Raw genomic sequence first — 9,681 nt, 5'->3', positions numbered from 1 at the left:
AATTTTTATTATATGCTGGTGAAAGCCTAATTTTTGGAAAACATGACAACATCGAAGGTGTGTTTTGCCAAATATTGTATTCTTTGTTTGAAATGAATATTTGAATCAGTTTAAAAATTCGAATCTATTTCAACTTATGCTACCTTAAACGGCGGTTTTTTTTTTTTAATTAAAAGACCTATTCATTTTTTAACTTTATTTTTGCAGGACTGACCCCCTCTCGACTCTCTCTCTCTCTATCAAATGCCTTAAAATATCGTCATTTCCCCAGAAATTTCAGCTCAAGTTTTATCCGATACGTTTGTTCTTTATTCGTTCTAAAAAAGGCAGATTAGCATGGTTCCGCTTATTGGCTGGAATAATCTAGTGAGACCGAATCAGCGTAATATAACTTTATTGTAGGAAATTTTTATATTTTATTTATTTATTTTCGAAAAAAAACTTAATTTTTCAAAAAATAAAAATAAATAAAAAATCCCACCCTTGAAAAGCATGCCAACTGGTGGCGATATTCGTTTCCTTAAAAAAATGAAATAAATAAATAAATTAAATTATGTTAAATTAAAAAAAGCGTGATTTTAGTGCTGTGTGTGGTTTGCAGCAATCTCTTGATACCTGAATATTTGTTTAGCATATTTAAAATTATTTCCAAAACGCCTAACGGTACATTGTGTCTAACGAAGGTGTATATATATATATATATATATATATATATATATATATATATATATATATATATATATATACTGATACTTTCCCCAAGATTCTCTCTTCTCAAACTCCTTCTCATGCGTTCAAAATGGAAAGTTATTGCTACTTGTAACAAAACTTACTAGAGAAATGAAATATTGAACTGATTAACTTAAAAGACTGTAAGAGTACGACATTTTCTGAGCCAAACTAATTGCTCTTCTCTCACGACATGATTTAAAATTGAGAGGGGCATTTAATTTTTTATCAGTTATTTCAAATAAATAAATAGCAAAAAACGTGGTATTGCGCTTTTATTTTTAAGTGACTCAAACTTAGTAAATCTACTTCGCTTCTTCTATCTTCGCTAAAATAAATTTTTAATTTTTTGCTTAATTAATATTTTACTTCATACTTTTAATTAATTGTTTATTTTTAAATTTTTTAGTCATGTATCACTTTTAATTTTTTTTTATTGAAATTTTAAAAAATTTCTGTTTATGTAAACATATTGCGAAGTTTTAAAAATGGGGCAAAAGCTCCCTCTCTTTTCAGGGCTCGGCGAAGAGACACGAGACATTTAACAGGCAAAATTTCTTCTTAGGAAAAGTTGGTGAGGGAAATTTCTTAATGGAGATTAACTTTGGGGACTGAGATCTTTGGCCAGTGGTTTGAAATCTTTGGCACCCGGGAGTTTCCAATTTCTGCCGTTCGACAGGAAGGAGTGGAATCAGCTGCGCCGGTTTCTGTTTCTGCCAGAATCGTGTTTGCCGCCGCGCGGAAGCTCGAGCTGCCACCGACTGGCACCGCTGGTTGCTCGCCAAGTTGGCGATATGTTTTTTTTATTTATTTATTTATTTTTTTTTTGTAACTCCAAAATGACATTCAAATTGAGTTTCTCCAGACCCATCTTATAGGGGGTCAATTGCTCCCCCCAAAGCTTAAAAAATTAATGTTTTTACATAAAAGTGGGCGTGGTTTTTGTTGCCTTCCAATAAAATTTGCATTGTGTATGCACCTTTTACCCCCCTCCCCCGCACCCCCATGGAAAAATTTGAAATGACGAGCCTGATTTTCTCGCTGTTAATGATTCTGCATTTAAAACAAAATACATTTATTTAATTAATTTTTTTACGCATTGAAATTCTTAAAAGGATTGCAGGGGGAAAAAAATGAATTTTTCTGAAAGCTTGTTTTTTATGAAACTAACTGTATTATTTTGTAGGGCTCGACCGATGGCATTTTTTGACCGATGGGCCGATGCCGATTGTTGGCCGATTGTTCAAAGACGGCCGATTGTTTTCCTCCAAATGGCCGATGCCGTTGGCTAATGGCAAAAAAATCAAACAGAAATAAATTGATAAGATTATCAGGGATTCAAAGGATCATTGATTCATTTCACTTGACTTCCTTTCTACGAATAAGGAATCGTAATCACAAAAAAAAAAAGAAGGAAAAATCAAATTTCTTGACCTAAATTTCTATTTTACGATCACCCAATTTAAACTTCACAAGTTTTTTCGACACATCTATACATGCATATGTACCTAAGAACGTATAGATGACCAAAATATCCATTTTGAACGCCTCCTCAGTTAATTATCGCAAATTTCCTTGTGATGTCTTCATGCGCGTAAACTTTCGTCACTCAAAAACGTTATGAAATAGTAAGTTGAAAACTCATACGTACGTAGTATGATCTAAAAGTCGAGGACAAGTTGTATAAAACCTTACCCTGAATAGTTCACATTACCGAAGCACAACTATCTACAAAATAGCCTTGGACGACTATGCACTTCTGTTAACACTCGTATAGCTTTTAGAAGCACTCCTGGAAGATATTTTTCGCAACCTCCTAAAAGGCCTCTTGCGCTGCTACTTTAACTTCATCGTGGGGACGAAGGCAACTTTCATGTTGAGGATGCACGGTTCGATTGGTCAATACTCTGATATGACAAACAAATAACATAAGGTTTCGTCGGACTTAGCTCCGTGTGACTTTTAACTGTTCCCAGAGAAAAAAACATTTTCATGGACGCCACTTTCTTCCGTCAGGAGAAGATAAAGCTGCATCATAAGAAGGTAAAGAAAAATGGCTCCCATGAGTGATTCCAAAAGTTATATGAACACTGGCAGAAACACATAATCCCTCAAGGTGACCTTTTGAAGGTGGATGTGCTTCGGTAATGTGAACAATTCTGGGTAAGGTTTTATACAGTTTGTCCCCGAACTTTTGGATCGTACTACGTACAATTTGTATAGAATGTAGTTATGCTTCTCATTTTTTGACAGCTGTATGATGAAAGAGAAAGAACAACAGCCAAAAAAAAAGAAAGAAAGAAAAACTGACTGAAGAGACTGTTTAATAACCTAATGATTTGTTTTTTTTTTTTTTTTTTGTAATTGAACATATAACTAAGATTTCAGTAATATTGTAATAATGTATGGCTTTAGGTACATTAAAAATAGTTAAAAAACATTAAATTATGTTGTTTAATCATTCAAAAAAAAAAAAAAAGAATAAAACTATGAAACCGTCAACAAATTACGCAATTAAATTGGAAAGATTGCACGTAGACATTTTTTAGTCATCAAATTAAACGAAAAAGATAACATATAAATTACAATATTAAATCACAATAGAAATATTTTTGTAATTATTTAAAATTTATGAATAGAAAATTTTTGCATTTTTCATAAAATATATATAACAGTGACATAAGTTTTGCTGAAAAAAGAAATACCCATGAAAAGAGCGAGATTCTTAAAACGCAGCTACAATAAACAAACTCAATATTTTCATTAAGTTAATAACTGAATAAATATAATACTTGATCTATTGTTTGCACATAATATTGAACAATTTGATTGTTTAATCTTTTATGAAGCTTTACAAACAAGTTCAAATTAAATTTTTCAATTTAACAATAATTTTCTGAAATTTAAAAAATTGCATAATAGAAAATCCTTGAAACTATTCTATAAAAAACGAAAATAACTTATTCATTGATTTTATATAAATACATTAAAATAATTACTTACAACAGAAAAAAAATCGATCGCTATTAATGATGCAAAAAAGATGGCGCATTACGAAGTATAGGTGAAACAAGTATGAGAAATACACAAAATGGCATTTCTTGACCAAAATAAATAATCGCTAAATATTTAAGAAATGCTTGAAACGACAAGGGAGGGTTTTGGGGGGAGGGGTCACCCTCTGATTTTGGAGTAACTCACACTTCGGTCTGATTTTTTTAGTACAGAACCGCTACCACCAACGCCTCGGAAGAGTTTCTGAGGCAGCTTCCGAAGAAAAAATTCAAAAGTCCCTTTGATTTCCGAATTATGTCACCATTCAAAACGTCTTTAATGAATTTCTTACATTAATGCTTTAAATTCTTTCTAAACAATAGATAAATGAAAAACAAATCTCTAATTTTATGAACGGTGTTAGTTTTAAACAACTCAGAAGTACAACTAGAGTTTAATTTCAGAAATTGAGGGAGTGGGAGGAGGGGCACGCAAGTGTTCTCGGAAATTGAAAAAATAGTCGTAAAAATAGTTTAAAATAATCATAAACATGGCCCAAAAAAACCTTTTAAAACTTGCACCCGAGTTTGTTTTGACGTGCAGTGGCGGATTCAAAATTTAGCAAATGTTGCAATTGCGCGAGAGGCCCCATTACCATAGGGGCACCGTTGGAGTTACAAAAATGAATATGATAAATGTTTTACAACTTCTGTGATAGAGAAATAGGGCCCAAACTTGTAACTCCACCGAAGCGATACAGAAAAGACTGCATTACTGTGATTCCAATTACAAATATCAAAAAATTAAAAATTACCGTCGGTTCAACGGAAATCGAACAAAATGACCCAAAAACCGGTTTCGCCATCTCATATTTGTTTCCATGTTCTCCAATTCGGTAATATATCACCAAATGATCGTCAGTCTGAGACGCTATAATAGTTTTGCATTGAAATATGTAATTAATAGCCACAAAAAATGAGTAAACTGGCTTTTCATAGCACCCGATCGAAAACAAAAGGGAAGTGCACAACTGGAACGTACGCACACCCCACATGCAAGAATTTAACCTTCTACAGCTTACCATTTTTGAGTTATGACTTATGAGAGATATATACGTACATCCAGCTGCAAGAAACAACGCAATAATATTAACTTGTTTGTACCTGATTGCAAAATTAAAAATTCCATCAGGGGTGACTAAAATAGAAATTCATACTGAAATTCAAGTAAAAAATTTTATAAGAAAACAATAACTCCCTTTACTATGTATAAAAAAGTAAAACAGCAAAGATCCTTTTTTTTTTCAAAAACATCGGCCAATTCCATCGGCTTTTCGATGTATTTTAAGGCCAATGGGCCGATGTTTCCTGCAAGTTAGCATCGGCCGCCGATGCCGATGGCTAAATTGTTGAACCATCGGCGCCGATGCATCGGCCAGGCCGATGCATCGGTCGAGTCCTATAATTTTGTACAACTTCTCTAGTGCCGGTGTTGCCTGTCGACACTAAATAACATTTACAAGAAATAATTTTTTTTAATGTGCCAACCTGCACAGTATTAGAGCTACGTCTCTTGTCAGTAAAATAGAGGATATTTCATTGACAGCCTTTAATTCATAGTTTGTTTTCAGTCAAATGAAAATAGCATTTTCTGGAAAAAAATACATTCATGCGTTTCGGGAAGTATCCATATTTTAAATTATTTTTACAGTAAAAAATTATTAAACATGCTGCTGAATTTCTTAAATATTTGTTCCATGTGAGATTACCATTTTTGAACTCAAGTCTTCTGCTTCATATTTAAGATACTTGAGTGTCGCTCCTCCCAGGAGGTATTAGTTTTCTCAAAAATAAAAATTTTTTTTCTTTCCTTTTTTTTTCCTAATTTTTTCTGTACTTTTCTATGTATTAAAACCAATTCATACAAAAATATTTTTAAATTCATCATTTAAAGTAAGTATTGGGTTTATGGGGGATAAAGTACGGGCAGTTACATTAAGAAGTAAGGGAAGATTAATAAGAGCTATTTCTAGCTTGATTATGAAGTAAGTGATCTTAACCATCAAAGTTTTCTTTTACGTTTTAACTGGTTTTATTGTTGTTGCTGTGTGTTTTTTTTTTTTAATTATGTAAACAGATTTGCTAAATTTCATGATGCTGGATTATATCTATTTACTACTGACAGTACTACAGTCAAACTCGCTTGTAATGAGCCCTGATTTAATGCGAAACTGGATTTATCATTCATAAAATTTCGATTGACTTCCAGCTCAGTTTATCCTTTCTTGAAACATCTTGCTTGGTATTTACTTCAGAAATCAAAGCTATTTTTCAGATTATTGCAGCTTACCAGGAGAGAACAAGTTTTAATAAACCGTGTTCTGGCAATGGTCGTACCAGGTTCCCCCATAAATACGTCTTATGCCATGAACCAGCTCCAACATGCATTACATGTAATGTAAATCAGACAGTATTACATATTTTAAGGAACTGCCCAAATTTTATTCAAATACAATTTAAATATTTCAATGATTTTAATCCTTCTTTGGGAGTGTTGCTGGGGGACTCTTCCCATCTCAAGTTGTTCTCCTTTCTCCAGGAGATTTGTGTCTCTCTTTTTTTTTCTAATTTAGTGTTTGAGTCATCATTATGTGATTTTGTCCTTTTCTTATTTCTCAAGAGGTTTATTGTCAAGATATTTTCATCCATTTTTTCTTAATTTACACTTTGTTAAATGTTTTTAATGACTTTTTATTTTAAATTACTTGAAGTTTTGTGCCTTTTACATCTAAAGACGCTTTAGCATTTCTGACTTTATACTTGAATGAAAAATAAATAGCATAAAAATAAAAAAATGTTTGGTGCAGTATAGCCCTTGCACCATTAAAATCAAATAAACCAACCAACCTTTCTTGAAATAATTCCTTAAACTTCCCGAAGTCAACCGAAAGTTAAAGATGAGTCGGAAGTCCTGAGAACAAATGATGATATTACTTTTCTTTAATTTGTAGAGTAGATTTGAAAAATATTCGTTGATTAGTTGCTGCCAACGTTATCACTTCCGATGTACTTCCAAGGTTATTGTAGTTCTAATTCAAACTAAATCTGATGAAAAAAAAATCATGAAATCAACAACGATAACGACAAATGTGAAGAACTTCAAGTTGAACCACGTTAAATATAGTCAATGGCTTTTGACATGCAGAAAAGCTTCTAAGCATTTTGGAAGTTAGGGGTGCAAATGACGATGTTTTTTGAACCATGAGCATTTTTGAAACACAGTAAAGCAAGAAAGAGACAGCAAATCAAATTAACTAACTTCTAAAGCGTATTAACTAACTTCTTTGGTGCTGCACAGAAATAAAAATCACACAAAACAAGAGCGTTTGAGTTTTTATGATTTTTCCACGAACCCGATTTTTACGAACACTCGAGCAAAAGCAAATATCGCTGTTCCTTCGCGCTCGTTACACGAGCGAGATTGACTGTATTAAATTTACTTGACAACTCAGAGCAAAAAAACTCGAATACAGATTCATACAGAAACTGAAAATGGGGTTGTTTCCTTCCGTCAAAAGTAGTACTCTTTGCCACTGAAATTGATAGAATAAGCAAAAAAAATATAAATAAATAAAAAAATGAAATAACATGGACCAACAGTTATTTTTAATTAATTTTTTAAAATGTCCGAATCTTCAAACAAGGCGTGGTCTTTATGACGTCACAAATGATGCACTATGGCGCATATTTCTACCGCATTTCCACGTTATAATCAAGAAGCGAATTACAATTGCGCTCTACGCTTACTATCAACCATATCATTGACAATACACGTGAGTCAAGATGAGAATTAAATATTTTGGACCGTGAATGGCAACACTGAATGGCATTTCATCATTTGCGACGTCACCGGCAGAAGCGTTAAACGATGAAAGAGCACCGAGTTAAGTAATTTTTTAAAAATATTAAACTTAAACAAATTATTTAAAAAAATGGTCAGATCCTATGTTTTTAAACATGCTCTTTCAGAAAAAAATACTTTTAAAATTTTGGAAACTACCCCATTAAGAAAGATAGTATTTTCTTCTTTCTTCATCGAACCAAAAAATATCTCCTTGCCATCACACCAGCAGCACTAAATCTTTACCTTCGTGGTTACTAGGAAAAAATGGTGGATGATATATGGAATCTTTCAAATTGAATTGACTGTCCCAAAACGGTTCTGTTGCAAAATTCTGAATGGTAGGGGGGAAAGGATTTCTAAGGCTTCACAGTTTCGAGTTCCATAAATCGGCCTAACAGGTTAAAAAGTGCGTGATGAAAATGAGATGTGTTCACAGGAAAGCGTGCAGACACGTTTTTTGAAGCTTTTCTCCTGGAATTCATAGAATCGATAGAATGCACAGCTACGTCGCAAAACCGAAATGTTTAAGCTGATACAAAATAGGTAAATATAAGAAATGATAGCTCAGGGAGTGAGGAAAAGTTTTGAAATTCAGGGTTGAATCTCTCTTTTTTAATTTTTGCCTCAAAAAGTCGCTGTGTAACCAGGAAAACATACGATATTGAAAAAAAATCTAAATCTGTAGAAACCGAAAGAGCGTTATGAAACACTTTTGGGAAGAATAAATCATTTGTCCTTGTGTCCCCGAAATCGAAATATAAGGTCTTAATGTCTGCCGAAATTTTAAGAAAAGTCCCCAAATTTAGCGAGTTTCAGTGAATAGTGATGAGTGGTATGGTGGCGCTTTGCAGATGGATGTTCGGTCACATGTAGACGGTGAAATCGCGTGGTACCTTCAGTTCTCACCAAGTGTTAAAAGTTGGTTCTTTTCATAAAATTCCGGTAGACTCTAAGACCTTACACCTCAATAGCGGAAGACGAAAGCAAATAATGTTTGCATTTTCATTTTTCAAAAAATCAAATGTGAATATGCTTTTTTGATTGCTACCTGTTTAATTTATTACACTAATCTTGTGGTTCTGTGGCAAAAGAGAAAAAAAAAAGGCATTAAAGTCATATTAAAGTAAAAAATTTGTTATATGAAAATTATTACTGAAGAGACCTTGCTTTTGTTACAAATTCTTTTCAATACACTAAAGTTTTGTATACATTTCAGACCATATAATCAGATTTTTATTCACATTAAATATCATAACCAAAAGAATACTGATGAACCGAAGCACTTTGGATATTGTACCCTCTTCCGGTAAAAGCCAAAGCAAACATTAAAAAAAAAAAAAAAGAAAAAAGAAAAAAGAAAAGAAAAACTCTACCATGAGAAATATTCATAATTGTAATATTAAAAGAAAGCGTGTTAAAAAATGTTAACAAAACAGTTTTAAGCTGGCAAAACGAAAATGAAAACAATATTCTAAATTAATGCAATCAAATACCTTTGATATACAGAAGGTTTTAACTTAAAGATGATAAGCACATTCATAATTTCTTTATTTTAACATTTAAAGTTACACAATATTTTACAAATATGCAGAAATATTAACAACATAACAGGTGTAATAAATAATAAGAAAGTAAAATCCAAAAAAATTGTCAAACAAAAGCGTGGTGGTGGTTAAGTGGGGGGGGGAGCTTTTATTAGAAGTTTATTTGATAACACATAGGTAGAATGCTAAATGATAAACCGTAAATCATTCAGCAGCTTTAATCGTCTACGAGCTAACAAACGAGAAAATTAAAATTCGTACTGCGATAGAAATTCAGATTCTGTTCAAAAGAAAGTAATAACTCCAGTTCTAATTAACTTAGAAGCTTAGAACAATTTCATTTTACACGGAAGAATCCGCTCTTTCGATTGGTATCAAAATTTTAAATACGTTCCCACCAAACTTTGGGAAGAATGATAATTGCATTTTCAATTAATATTTCCATCAATTTACTGTCACTTAAAAGTGAAACAAAACTAAATGGATTCCTAGTAAAATTTTGATTTTTATT

Source organism: Uloborus diversus, chromosome 5, assembly GCF_026930045.1.
Source record: "Uloborus diversus isolate 005 chromosome 5, Udiv.v.3.1, whole genome shotgun sequence".
NCBI classification, from domain to species: Eukaryota; Metazoa; Arthropoda; class Arachnida; order Araneae; family Uloboridae; genus Uloborus; species Uloborus diversus.
This window is presented reverse-complemented; position numbering follows the sequence as displayed.